Raw genomic sequence first — 16,377 nt, forward strand, 5'->3', positions numbered from 1 at the left:
CTATCTTAAGATTTTCTAATTGGAGTTCAGATAAAAGAAAAATACCTACTAAATCAGTAGCCTGTGCAGAATCTGGTGCTCCCATAGGTATATCAAAACAATCTCTAGTATCATTCCTAGCCCATAATTTATTTTTATATTTAATTAGCGATTTCCTAGCCATTTTAATTACATTAACTTCTTCCCGTGACATACCCACTTTATTCATTGCGAAAATAAGCGCTTTATTAAACACAATTTCATTAATAGAAGAATAATAATTATCTATATCTATTTGAATAAATTTATAACGATTTTTATCTTTAATATTATTAAACCATTTCAATGTATTATTATTACTAAACCATAATTTTAAATAATTAAGTTTATTTAACTTATCAATATATTTATCTAAAATAAATTTACTTAATTTACCTAGGTCCGATTTACATGGGCAAATTAATCTAACTTTAGGGTCTGAATAAAAATTATCTTTATGGTCTTTAAGAGTAATTCTGGGGTGCAAAGGTACATAAGGTTCAGTTTTATTATCCAACTCATATTTTAATATTACTACTTTAGAGGCCTTATTAATATTATAAAGAATATCATCTGGAACAATTTTATATTTTTTAATTATTTCTTTCCCTAATAGTTTATCATATAATTTAACATCTAATTTATATAAGTTCCTTGTTTTATCAGATTGTACTATAATACCATCCATATTTCTCATATCTTTAATTTTAATTGCTAAATTCCTTAAATATTCATTATTTCTATTTGGGTATTTATGGAATTCAATATTTTTTACCACCTTCCATATACTATCTTCAAGTAATTGTAATTCTTTATTAAATGGAGGTTCCTTTCTAGATTTAAATTTAGAGGTAAAATTATCATTCCTACTATCAATATCATTAATAAATAAAAATTATAGTAAAAAGCTTTCCATTTAATTCTAGAAATAAAATCTTTAACATTATTAACAAGTTTCAAGATAAATTCCTTTCTAGAAGGAATAGGAATATCTTTCAAAGATGAATCCCAAAACAGCGGTTCTATCTTACCTGTAAAATCCATAATTTACGAAATTGAGGTATTACACTCAATATACAAAATTATCAATATTATATAAATAATAAATATTAGGGAATAAATCCAAATTTACAGGGAAAAAAATCAGATTTAGGATTAAATCCAATTTTATGATAAAAATCGTTATAAATTTATTGAAATAGATATAGATAATTATTATTCTTCTATTAATGAAATTGTGTTTAATAAAGCGCTTATTTTCGCAATGAATAAAGTGGGTATGTCACGGGAAGAAGTTAATGTAATTAAAATGGCTAGGAAATCGCTAATTAAATATAAAAATAAATTATGGGCTAGGAATGATACTAGAGATTGTTTTGATATACCTATGGGAGCACCAGATTCTGCACAGGCTACTGATTTAGTAGGTATTTTTCTTTTATCTGAACTCCAATTAGAAAATCTTAAGATAGAGGGTGGTTTATATAGAGACGATCTTCTACTAGTTACAAAGAATTGTACTAATAGGAATCTAGAAGTATATAAGAAAAAACTATATAGTTTCTTTAAAAGATATGGTTTAAGTATTACTATATATAAGGAGAATTATAATGTTAATTATTTAGATGTTAATTTTAATCTTATTACAGGTAAAACACAACCATATCATAAACTTAATGAGAACCTTAGATATATAAATGTTAATAGTAATCACCCATTTTCTATTAAAAAATCGTTGATTAATAATAATAATAATTTCATTACTCTCTTATGATATAGAGATTTTTAATAAACATGCTAATTATTATAATGAGGCCCTTAGAGGGGCAGGTTATAATAGGAATATTAAATTTTATAATATTAGTGATAAAGATTTAATTGTTAATTTTCGAGATACTTCTAATAATAATTATAATTTTGTTAGGTTTAGTGGTAAAAATAATAGATATTATAAAAAAATAATAAAAATGATAAAAATATAAATAAGAATAATAATAATAATAATAAATATAATAATAATAATATAAATAAGAATAATATAAATAAAAATAAGTTTAATAATTATTATAATAATTATATTGATAAATTTAATAATATTAATAATTCCTTAAATGCTGTACATAGATATAATTCTGATAATAATTTAATAAAATAAAGAATTATGAATATATTTATAATAATGATAATAATAATAAGGTTAATAAGAATAAAATTTGGTTAATAGTTCCTTATGGAGATCAAGTAAAAACGAATATTATTAAAGAGATTTTAGATGTTATAGAACTATTTATTAGAGATAATCGTAAATATAGAAACATTTTCTCTTTTAATAATTTTGGAGTTGGTTACTCTACCACTAATAATGTTGGTAACATTATTTCTTCATTTAATAAATATAAACTGAATAATTTTTATAAAAAGAAATTATTTGATAATAATATTAATAATGATAAGACTTATATTAATTGTACATGTAGAGATAAATCTAATTGTATATTAAATAATAATTGTGATATTAACGATGTAGTGTATAAATGTATAGTTACATTACATGATAATAACTTTAAGAATAATAATTACACAAAAGCGGTTTATATAGGTTCTACTTCCTCAAAAATAAAACTAAGAATCGCACAACATATGAATTCTTTTAAAAATAAAAACTTAATCAACTCAACCGGACTTAGTAAGTACATTTGGAGTCTTAAATCACTAAATATTAATTATAGTTTAATTTGGGAAATAATTTGTAAAACTAAATCATATACTATAGGAGCTAATTGTTGTTATTTATGCTCTAATGAGTTTAAAGAAATTTTATTTTATAAGTATGATAATTTACTTAATACTGGTGAAGAGCGCAAAATAAAATGCAGACATAAGTTACTTTACCTATATAATAAGTTTCATGATAAATAGCAATAATAGTTCCCTTTTAGGTTACTTTAGTTTAGTTTAAATTAGTTTAGATAATATATTTTTGGTTATGTTGTCTAGGCTTTAATTATAGTTAGTCTTTATTGATATTTCTTTGTTTTAATTAGTTCATTTTTAATGTATATTAATTTAACAGTTTATGGTACGTTAAAACTTTAATAATTTATATTAGATTTTTTTTTTCTTTATTTATATATATATATATTTTTTTTTTTTTTAATTTTATTTTATTATGTATTTTTATTATGCATTTGTTATATGTATTTTGGAGGATATATTTATATGTTTATGGGTGTTATTTAGTGGTGTTTTTATTGAGTTTTGTATGTATGTGTGAATGTTTAAGATCCCTTTGTTTTTTGTTTTTTATTTGGTATGTTGAATTGACAGATTTTATTTGGGTATTGTCTGTTATAATAAAGTACACACACCCATAACAAATATAAGTGCCCACTTCATTCGCTGTACCTGGAATTGCATGTGAGCCTCAGCATATACACCTAACGGCCACTCCCGCCCCACATGGATAAATAAACACATACATCCCCAAAAATGGGCGTAATCCCATTCACACCAATTATATGTATACAATTATACACACTAGAATAATACATAACTAACCCAAATATACAGAACATACTAAAAATCACCAACTAACCACCATCACAAATGAAACCCACACCCATACAATGACAAAACTCCCCCCTCCATACCCAATTTACACCCACATAGTAATCCCAATATATTCATCCATACATGGACGCAAGTGCGTACACAATTAATATGTACAACCCCCTAACACACACTCATATACATACGTATCAAGCTCGACATCCACAGCGATACGCTTACACCCACTCACACCCAGATGGGTGAATTGCACAACCAGGGAACGCACACACACACGTGTGCGTTTTTTGATTGTGCACTTCGCCCATATGCATGTATGCGGGCGCGTTATTTGTTATGGGTGTGTGGTTTACGTGTGTGTTTTTGTGTGTGAATGTATAGGTTAAAGGGATTGCTATATAAGTATGTTATAGTGTTTAGTAAAGGGAGGTTTTATCATTTCTGTTTTGTGAGTTTTAGCTTATCATGGTAGTTTTATAAAAGAATCCATTCATAATTTTTGTGTTTATTTGTCTGTGTGGGGTTGAGTGGGTTTTTGGAGTATATGTTGAGGTTTATATGTATGTATTGGTATGTGTAAGTGGTGTGGGTATTTGTATATGTCGTGGGTGTGTGGTTTACGTGTGTGTATTTGTGTGTGAATGTTTAGGTTAGGGGGATTGCTATATAGGTTTGTTATAGAGTTTAGTAAAGGGAGATTTTATCATTATATGTTTTTATGAGTTTTGGTTTATCATGGTAGGTTTGTTAAGGAATTCGTAGTAATTTGTGTCTATTTGCGATGTCTGTTGTTTTTTTGCATTGTTTCATTCATAATTTTTAAGTAGTGTTCGTTTTACCAAGTGAATATAATTTTTAATTCCATTTATTCCATTTCTCCGTTCATAGTTTTGAGTGATGTCCGTTTTCTAGATCGTGAATGTGGATTGTATGTGTGTGTGTGTGTGAGTATGAATAAGTATTGTGTTGAAGGATTTAGCTATTTTATTTATTTATAGTTGCCTAGACGTTTTTATGTGTATGTATAGGGATATATATATAGGTGTGTGATTTAGTGTATGTAGTTAGATATGGTTATATATAATTAGGTATATGTGTATGGGTGTATATATAGTTTATTATTATATTATTATTATTTTTTTGTTTTGTTTTATATTTTATATTTTATATTTTATATTTTATATTTAATTGTTGATAGGTTTTTTTTAGTTTATATATTGTTTATATATTGATTATATATGGATTATATATAGGTTATATATGGATTATATACTTATATTTTTTCATTCATACTTTAATTATTTAAAATTATTATTTTTATATTTTAAAATATTGATTTTTTAGATTGGAAGTCCACCTGAAGATTGTCGATCAAGACAAGAAACGATTGTAGTGGCGGTTTTTTTGACTATTTATTAAAATTTTATGTATTGATTAAGTCTTTCCTTGTTTGTTTTGCAAAATAGTGGTTTTGTCTCTAATAATATTTTATATACATATATATATATACACATGTATGTATGTATACACACACACATTCATATATTTATGGATGGATATATATATATATATATATATATATATATATATATATATATATATACACACAAGGTCTGATCAATAAGTATCTGATCTGTAGCCATCGTAACGAAGCTAAAGCACGCAGAGTAAAGTTGCTTGGCAGAGATTGACCTTGAACTCTGCTGTGCATGTGCACTATGTTTTAACGTTCTAGCTCACTTCCACTGTTTACAGCAGTGCTTGGAAGGAAGGTGTGTAGTGTGTGATCGTCGCATTGACCATGACAGAGAAAGCTCTCTGCTGAGAGGCCGACAAAGTTGCAGAAAGTGTATGAAGAGGAGTGTATGAGCTGCACACAAGTGTACGAGTGGTTCTGATGTTTCCAAGATGGTCAATAAAATGTTGATATTGACGTATGTTCTGGGAGACCCGCAATGAACAGAACTGAGAAAAATATCGCAGATGTGCGTGCAGCTGTGAGGGGAAATCATTGAATCACCATCTGTGAGTTATCAAAGAATGTGCAGATTAGTTGTGGTTCAGTTCATTTCATTATAATCGAAGATTTGGATACATGACGCATGTCTACCAAGTTTGTGCCAAAATTGCTTTCAGCTGCCCAAAATGACATTTGGGTTTCAGTGGTTTGTGTCAAGAACGATGAAGAGTTTTTGAAAACTTTGTGCAGGCCTCACCAAGCTCTTGGCAAAATTTTGTGCAGATACTCTACTCAACTTTCTCTGTCATTATCCAATACAATGATCACACACTACACACCTTCATTCCAAGCACTGCTGTAAACAGTGGGAGTAAGCTAGAACGTTAAAACGTAGTGCACATACACAGCAGAGGTCAAGGTCAATCTGTGCCTAGCAGCTTTACTCAGTGTTCTTTAACTTTGTTACTATGGCTACAGGATGGATACTTACTGATCAGACCACGTATATATTTCTATCCATTTTCCTCCTCCTCCCCCCATATATTTTCTTTCTTCATTCCTTTCTGTTGAAGAGCGCATTCTTGAAATGTTAAAGACTTCTCTGTTTTACCTGAGCATCAGACTAATACACCTTGTTTGTTACTCTCTCACCTGTCACTCTATTTTGATTTTTTTTTTTTGTACAATTTTGTGTAAATATCTATGCATAAACATTGATAGAGAAAACTCAAGCGAGAGATAAATAGGTATTGATATATTCATTTATGAGCCAATAAGGAAACCAAATACATATACTTGAGCTAATTAGCAACTTAGAAGAAATAGCAACCAAATCTCAAAATCACACCCTACTAACAACTAAAAAAATAATGATAAAATGGACAGATATGTTAGATAATGTGGTTCTAGGTATTCAAAGACAGATTGGTATGTCTAGAATACATTTTCTCATGGATTTGCTCAATCTAGATCAAAAGAACAATCATTTTTAGCTATATTTATATTTGGTGGTTCTGTGAATGAGAGGAAACAAATTGATGTTCATCAAAGGAAAGTTTTTTTTACCATGTATATGAAGATACTTATGTAGTTTAGGTGTAGGAGTGGCTGTGTGGTAAGTAGCTTGCTTACCAACCACATGGTTCTGGGTTCAGTCCCATTGCACCTTGGGCAAGTGTCTTCTACTATAGCCTCGGGTTGACCAAAGCCTTGTGAGTGGATTTGGTAGAAAACTGAAAGAGGCTCGTCATATATATATATGTATATATATGTGTGTGTGTGTGTGTGTTTGTATGTCTGTGTTTGTCCTCCCAACATCGCTTGACAACCGATGCTGATGTGTTTACGTCCCCTGTAACTTAGCAGTTCGGCAAAAGAGACCAATAGAATAAGTACTAGGCTTGCAAAGAATAAGTCCTAGGGTCGATTTGCTTGACTAAAGGTGGTGCTCCAGCATGGCAACAGTCAAATGACTGAAACAAGTAAAAGAGAGTATATAAACAAACAAAATGTCAGTGTTCTTTTAATTTTATACAAATCAAAATCATTCTTCTGTAGTTGGACTTCTGATGGGAACTGTGCATGAGAAATCTGTTGTCAAGAAAGCTATTAGTCTACAGCAATTTGGAAAAAATATAGATATTACTGAATGCCATTCCTTAAAAATTTGTGCAGACATATACTGTTCACACATATGCACATTGCCTTACACATACCTGAACACACACACACACACACTCTCTCTCTCTCTCTCATATACACATTCACAACTAATGAGCAGTCTGATGAATGTCCGTTTGTTTTTTTAAAACATGACAAAATTGAATGGAACCTTGATAAGAGTGTTCAACCTCCTATAATAGCTAAAATTACATCTAATGATCTCCATAAAACAAGAAAATGTAATTCCAAAATTATTAATCTTTTACCATTCAAATTATTATATCAAATGTAATGCTTATTCACATTGTTTTGAATTAGTCATTCATTATTTCATAGCTTTGAGACTTCAATGATGTGATTGTTTATATTAAGAATGACATTGTAAGGTAGGTTTGAGAAGTCACATCTGGCAAGTTTGAACATAGAACAGGTAGAATATTTTGCCCTGTTATGACTGGTCTAAATGCTAAAGGATAAAGAGTTATGATAATCTTAACATTAGGTTTTCTTGGGGAAATTATGAACCTGGGTTCTCATTCCTAATGTTTGTCCAGAAGATGAAATCAATTTTTGAATTGTTACCAACAAAAAAAAAACTTATAGGGAAAATCCAAGAAGCACAACAAAGTATTTTAATGTGAAAGATAAGGTTTATTTCAAAATATACAAAAATGGAAGACAAGGGTGGGAGGACGGTATAGTGATGAAAAGGCAACTAGCTAGCAGAAACGTTAGCACGCTGGGCGAAATGCTTAGCGGTATTTCATCTGCCGTTATGTTCTGAGTTCAAATTCTGCCGAGGCCAACTTTGCCTTTCATCCTTTTGGGGTTGATTAAATAAGTACCAATTACGCACTGGGGTTGATATAATTGACTTAATCCATTTGTCTGTTCTTGTTTGTCCTCTCTGTGTTTAGCCCCTTGTGGGTAGTAAAGAAATAAGTATAGTGATGAAAAGTGTAGGCACTAATATGTACATAATAAAAGGTCAATGAGAAGAGCACAAACGACATTTCAACTAGTTGAAGACTAGAGATACTGAAGAAAGAGATGAAATACCAATGGAAGTTTGTTATGACTTGTTCAATGTTCCAACGCCAAAAGAGTTTGAACCTAGGTGGATCAGCAATAGAGAACATAAACAAACAGAACAACTAAAAAAAGTCCCTAATCGAAATAAGTATTAAAACTCCTGAGGAAATTAAATTCCTCAAAACAAGGAGAGGTGATGATGAAAAAAAAAGAAAAAATTAAATAAACAATTTGCACTTCCGGCAGAAGTCATATCTCAAAAGGAGAGATGTTATGGTGAGAATCCTGACACCCCCTATGTGAATGGACTTACCAAACTTGTATAAGTTTGACTGAGTGCGTGACAGAGGGATAGATGGGAAATTGCAGGAAGTCAAATGGTGTCATTTGTGAGTTCGTGGAGAGGAAGGAATTTGTTGAGAATTTGTTACAGTTCATTGAGAGTTGTTCTGGATTGGTTACAGTTGTTGGCAGAGTATTTGGGAATGCATCAAGTGGAGACAGTTGGTGTATATACCATTCTTTGGTACTATATATATCACATTGTATTAGTGCACGGCACTAAGGTGACATATACAGAAACCCCGTTATAAAAGAAAGCATATCCAGAGTGTTTGTTAATAAGAAGTGGGAGACTATTCCTTGCTTGGAAACAGGTGAGGATTAGTATCAAGAAAGTGTCTACCATAGAAAATTCTGCTCCAGTGAAGTCTTGTAAGACCGATGATTGTGATGATGGTGATGATGGTGGTGGTGGTGATGATGGTGATGGTGGTGGTGATGATGATGAGGAGGAGTCCAAATACGTCGATCTTCCATTGAGGTAATAATCCTATTTCTGTACTTATCAATATACAGTAATACAACCAACATCTTCAGTAAAATTCTTAGAACTGTGAGGTCCATAGATGATTGTGTGTATGAAAGAGTTAATAAACTTCACTTACATGACACATCGTCATCATTATTTTCTATACTGGCATGGATTTGACAGTTTGTCATGATGTGGCAAGTCACAGAGCTTTGCCAAGCTCCAACGTCAGCTTTGACGTGTTATCTTTGACTGGATGCCCTTCTTAATGCTAACCACCTTATAGCATGTACTGAATGATTTTTCATGCAATTGGCATTAGTTGGATCATCAAATAAGTTACAAGACATCACTAGTGCCATTGAAATATGTAAAAATTTCTGGTGGTTCAAAAGCAAAAAGAAATCTTGGAAACAATGCTGCCGCTGTTGGTGACAAAATAATTGTTTTTCTAAGAAGGCCAAATGAATGCGTGTATTAGAAGGGTTATGTTGTTGTTAAGCAACAAGACAGGTAAGGGTGATTAGGTGATGGTCTAGGGCTTGGGGGTGGGGGTGGGAGATCCCAGACCTTGGAAAAAAAAATTTTGTCATCTTGTTGTAGTCGAGGGCTCTTCGTTGACGCCCAACACCACTGGGATGTTGCCCTCAAAGTCGCAGGAAATGGATATCTCCAGGTTCAAATTCTTGAACGGCGAAGGGTTATGTCACATAGCAGTGAAACTTCAGAAGCAAGCAGTGTAATATCAAAAAGCAATTCTCTATGTATGATCTTAGGAATGGTGAGAGGAATTAATTGATAGTGAAGATGAGCAGAAAGACTTTTAAAAACTACTTTCTGAATGAATCAATAATTAATGAATGAGATATTGATTATGCTCTAAAATTGAAATACATTTATAGGTGTCAGTATACCTGAAAGGCAGATGTTTGGCTTTAATTTCATGGTGTTAAGGTGTAAAATAAATAAATTTTCAACTAAGTGGGACACCAATCTAGCATATTTAACTTTTCTCTGTCTTCATGACTCCAGCTACACATTTTGATATACCAAGCTCCATTCCAGTATTACTGCAACTCACATTTTTTTCTCTATTTCAAGTAATAAATTGTTTCCTTTTCAGATTTTTCAGATATATCTATATCATCTATTGAGAAGGTGCATTTTTTTGCACCTTGTTTGTAGCCCATGTTAACTATTCTATGTGTTGTTGAAATAACTATTAGCATGGTAACAAAGAGCAAGAGAGAGATAAAATCAACCAGGAAGATACTGCTTCTAAAGACTACACTTCACTGTGATCTCATGCTCATCAATTCCTTTTCCAGTGTGCCATGCAAGTACTGAGGATGCTGATGAGATTTTTGGTTATGCCAAACATTATGACTCCTAAATCCAAAGATGAGTCACCATATCACTGGCCATTTTGAAATTTATCCATACCATTTACAGATTGGTTTTTTATCACTTGCAGATCATTATAGTTTTGTTAATAATCACATAGCCATTTTTTGCCTTTTGAGTGTATCATGCACATCTTCCTGTTCAGTTAGTAATTCAACATCATTTCCTTTGTGTACCTTCTCTCTCCCTCTCTGTACTGCTCTCCATCATCAACTCCTCACTTGCCCCTCTCAATGTCCTCACATATCTACTGTAATCTCTGCCCCAAGCTTTTATATTTCTCCCCTTCAGTTGCTACAGCCACCTCATCCTATCCACTCACTTCAAACTTCTGTATCGCCTCACCTATTCTCACACCCCCAATGTCCCTTAAAGACATGTCTTAACACATTCCTTACCATCATCACTCTCGCTCCCTTTATCTTACTGACTTCTACAGATTTATATTGGTAAATCAATCAAAAACTCATTCTGTTTTCTTAACATAATCTTTGCTCACTAATAATGAATAGTTGTGATGTTATGTATCACAATTTGGCAGTGACCAAATGTTCTTTCAAATGTTATACCTCGAATACTGTTATTTATTCAACTGCTACAAAATTACATGAATCAAGTTCAGTTAAATGAACAAACTGAAAACTTATACTTTATTTAGTGTGATTTTTTGAATTGAACATGCAACACATTCGTTACCCATTAAGTACATCACTATCACACTTAAACTGTTCTTATTTGATCCAAAAAGTCTGTTATGCTCAGACTGAATGGCTCTCAATTATTCTTTATTGTTCAACTTGACTCAGGGTTGATATTATTTCTAATCTTCAAAGCCACAGTCGAACCAATTCGACTATATGGCTCAGAAACCTGGACGTTATCAAAGAAGCTTGAGAGGCGGTTGGATGGAACTTACACTCGCCTCCTTATGAGAGCTCAAAATCTCTCGTGGAAACGTCATCCAACCAAAGTATAAATATATGGGAAATTACCACCTGTATCATCTCTTGTGAAAGGTAGAAGAGTCCAGTTTGCTGGACATTGTTGTAGAGCTGAAAAAGAAGTAATTTTTACTCTTCTCCTCTGGAAGCCATCTGCTCATAATACCAGAGAGTGCACACTCTCCTACCCTGATGTAATCTCCAGAGATACAGGCATCCAGCAACAGGACCTCCATAATGCTATGATGGGCCGTGAAGTCTGGCATAACATAGTAAATTCCATTGTCTCAACCACGGTCGAACAATGATGATGACTAACTGAATTTATGTGGGTAGCTGATTTCTACCTGTAACCTTAATCTTTCATGTGTTCAAAACCCTTCTGATAATCTTTCCTGTTCCTAAGAGACAAACTTTCTGTAGAAGCTCTACAGGACATTCCATTCCAATCACTTTCAACCATTTGGCTACATCATTACTGACAGTCTCTAATGCACCAATCTTTACAGTTTTCATATTCCAAATTCTCATAATTTTGAATTTTAAGGAATTGTATTTCTTTAATTTTTTCATCTTATTTCATCCTGAAATCAAATGGATATCATGGATCAATTAGTAAGCAACTTTGCTTTTCCTTGCTTATTATTGTTATATCTGGTTTATTATTTTCTATCTTCATAAAATACCCATGTTGGTGGCACTTAAGAACTCCTGAATGTGGCCGATGCCAGCGCCACCTGATTGGCATCTCTGTTGGTGATACATAAAAAGCACCAACCGATCGTGGCCATTTGCCAGCCTCCTCTGGCTCCTGTACCGGTGGCACGTAAAAAGCACCCATTACACTCACGGAGTGGTTGGCATCAGGAAGGGCATCCAGCTGTAGAAACACTGCCAAATCAGACTGGAGCCTGGCGTAGCCTCCTAGCTTCCCAGACCCTGGTCGAACCATCCAACCCATGCTAGCATGTAAAACGGACGTTAAACGATGATGATGATGATATCCATTTGAATTGAATAATAATCCCATTTATCTGACTCAAGCACTCTTTCAGCCCAGTGATTGCACCAAGTGCATCCAACTTCAAACCCCCATTTTTGACACAGCTTCCAGTGCAAAACTTTCATAATTTGGTAATATTTCCATTTTTTATACTCTCCCTGAGTCAATAGAATGTGCCATCAGTTCATCCCAAATTCCACACATTCTACATTTTGCTGACACATTCTCCCCATACTTATATTTTCTCAAGCTGCTTGTTTTTAATGCTTGATCTTGAATTGCTATAATAAGGATCCCTGTTTCTTTTTCACAATTGTCCTTTCTCCAAACAATCCCAGGTTTTTTGTCTCACATACATCCTCTGCAGCTTTCTAAAATTAACTATGCAAAGGTTTCTTTTCAATCTGTTTAACATGCACTCTTTGAATTGCATTCTTGTCCACACTTGAACACATTTTCTTTATTCACTGCCTTTAGTAATTTCTCGGTGTTGTTCTATACATATACTAGTAGGCTTTTTCTTTTCACACTCCCCCACAGTAATTAAGCCTCTTGCACTCTTTTCAAGTACAATTGGTTAATATTAGCTTTCAGATGGTGGGCTCCATACACAGTCAGCAGTGGCTGTATCTTATGTGAGAAGCCTTACTATGGCACTTTTTGTTTTTCATATTTTTACATTTCTTTTTCATTAGATTTCTGTTTGAAGATTTTTATTTTCATCATTAAATGTTCTTATCTAACAAGAAGAAAAATCTTTGTATGTGATAGCTGAAATTATTCTTAAATATCAATTATTGCCTTTTATTTGCATATGGGAAAAGATATGAAAATATCAATTGAGCTTGCTATTTTTTTTTACCCTTGGCACTTCAGTTATATACAGCTAACACTTCTAAGTTGAAAGTCAAAGTCAAGAGCTCTTTTGTTGTTAAAGGCAACTATTTTCTTGTTTTTGGAGATATATTCAGATGTAGTGAGGACTGACAGTTTTCGTCAAATGTGCTTCATTGTCTTAATATAATGACAATATTTGCATTAATTGAAGCATGTTTCAAAAGTTTAGAACCTATGTTGGATAGGATATAATTTAACCCTTTCGTTACCAACCCGACTGAAACCGGCTCTGGCTCTGTAGTCCAAATATCTTGTTTTCATAAGTTTTGAATTAAAATCTTCCACCAAACTTGTCGCAATTTATGTTCCTAACACTAGCTGAATGATAACTAAGTTATTTTACTAAATTCTTTGTTATATTTAAAATAATTGAAAGAAATACAGAGCATCTAAAAATAAATACGGAAATGAAAGGGTTAAAGGTTTTTTTCTTCCTGGGGTTTTAAAGGATTCTTTTCATCTCATTAACTAGAGCTTTCTTGTTATTACTGGTATTGATTACATTACTGCAATACTTAGGCAATCTAGTTAGTGGCCATTATCTGTTAACTAGCAGTCTTATAAGGGACATGTTGGCAAAGTCATTGAGGAGTTGGATAGAAACTGCCCAATATTTGTTCAAACTCTCTGAGTTCAAATCTCACCAAGGTCAACTTTGGCGTTCACTATTTGGTGTGTTGATGGTAGAGAGCCAATAAACAAAGCAGCAGTCCAGGGCTGTAGATTGGTAGATTTGTTAGGGAATTGAATGGGATAATTTGCAGTATCTGTTTTCACTCTGTGAATTCTGGGATCATATCCCATACCCACCCATTCCATTGTCAGTGAAGAAGTAGTGATGCTTCTGGCAGATGTTGTGCCAGGAGTGGCTGTGTGGTAAGTAGCTTGCTAACCAACCACATGGTTCCAGGTTCAGTCCCACTGCGTGGCATCTTGGGCAAGTGTTTTCTGCTATAGCTCCAGGCTGACCAAAGCCTTGTGAGTGGATTTGGTAGACGGAAACTGAAAGAAGCCTGTCGTATATATGTATGTGTGTGTGTTTGTGTGTGTGTCTACTTGACAACCGATGCTGGTGTGTTTACGTCCCTGTCACTTAGCGGTTCAGCAAAAGAGACCGATAGAATAAGTACTGGGCTTACAAAAAGAATAAGTCCTGGGGTCAAGTTGCTCGACTAAAGGCGGTGCTCCAGCATGGCCGCAGTCAAATGACTGAAACAAGTAAAAGAGTAAAGAGTAATAGATAGTATCAGGAATTTGAAAACTAATAGAAATATAATTTTTTTGGTTTGACAGCACTGCCCACATGGCAGTAATTATGTTTTTTGTCAGTTTGGTTTGGACGAATGGTTATAACCATAGTTACTGAGAGCGCTTTAAAAGTAATAAGTAGACTGTTGTAATTGATATTTATTTTAAAATAGTTGTAAATTAGAGATGACAAAAAAGAAAACCTGCAAGAGGAGCATCCTAACAGGTGGAGTTTATGTTCTGATGATGAAGGACTGTGTGAAATGGTTAATGTGGGGCTAAATGTGTGGGCGCAATATGTAAGGCAAAATGAGGAGAGAAGTGTATGATACATGATGATATGCAATAGTGGATGGTAAGAAAGCAGTCAGCTCCATGAAGTAGAGGCCATTGTAGCAATGTGATAAAACCAGGGAGAGAATATATCATATCTGTTGGAATTCACTGACATGGCTGTTGACAGCACCACCTGACTGGCATCTGTGCAAGTGGAATGTTAAGGGCACCATCCGAGCGGGATCATTACCAGGGCCACTGATTGGCTCCTGTGACAGTGGCATGTAAAAAGCACCATTCAAGCATGATCGTTACCAGTGTCGTCTTGCTGCCACTTGTGTCGGTGGCATGTGAAAAACAACATTTGAGCAAGGTTGTTGCCAGTGCCATTGGACTGGCTCCTGTGCATGTGGCCCGTAAAAAATACCATTGGAGTGTGGCCATTGCCAGTATCATCTGACTGGCCCTCATGCCAGTGGCACGTGAAAAGCATCCACTACACTATCAGAGTGGTTGGTGTAAGGAAGGGCATCCAGCTGTAGAAACTCTGCCAGATCAGATTGGAGCCTGGTGCAACCATCTGGTTCACCAGTCCTCAGTCAAACCGTCCAACCCATGCCAGCATGGAAAATGGACGTTAAACGACGATGATGAGGAAGAGGATGCTGATTGATGTTGGAATCTGTTGAGCTATGTTGTGCCAGTCAGTCAAGTAGTCTTTCTTTTGATATGACCTTAGACATTTCATGTGGAACAGTAGCTGCACTGTCATGGAATGGAATGACTCCGTCAGTTACGACGACGAGGGTTCTGGTTGATCCGAATCAACGGAACAGCCTGCTCGTGAAATTAACGTGTAAGTGGCTGAGCACTCCACAGACACGTGTACCCCTAACGTAGTTCTCGGGGTTATTCAGCGTGACACAGAGAGTGACAAGGCCGGCCCTTTGAAATACAGGTACAACAGAAACAGGAAGTAAGAGTGAGAGAAAGTTGTGGTGAAAGAGTACAGCAGGGATCACCACTATCCCTGCCGGAGCCTCGTGGAGCTTTAGGTGTTTTCTCACAATAAACACTCACAACGCCCAGTATGGGAATCGAAACTGCGATTCTACGACCGCGAGTCCGCTGCCCTAACCACTGGGCCATTGTGCCTCCATAGTTGCACTGTCATAGTTGCAGGATCAATACTCTTGTGAATCTCAGTATTTGCTAATGAGAACAGGAGTCTTTACTGGTTCTGCAGAGTAACAAATCTTTCTGATGCAGTCTTTATTATTTCATGTGCATTCATCAGTAGAGATCTTCAGTGAGAATGATGCTTAATATTTGTAGCAAATCTATAGGGGATATAATAACTTGTGCTGAAAACTCCCAGGTACTTTAATATTGTTTGTATCAAGATATGCAGCATGTATTTCGATGGCACTTTTTCATTCCAAAATATTTGAATAGTTTCCATTTATTGAACCATTAGAAGAATTGTAAGGCTTCAGAAAGACTAAATATCACATACTTTCAATTCTCTAATTCTTTAAATCTGAAGTACTTATTCCTA

Source organism: Octopus sinensis, linkage group LG4, assembly GCF_006345805.1.
Source record: "Octopus sinensis linkage group LG4, ASM634580v1, whole genome shotgun sequence".
Lineage (NCBI taxonomy): Eukaryota > Metazoa > Mollusca > Cephalopoda > Octopoda > Octopodidae > Octopus > Octopus sinensis.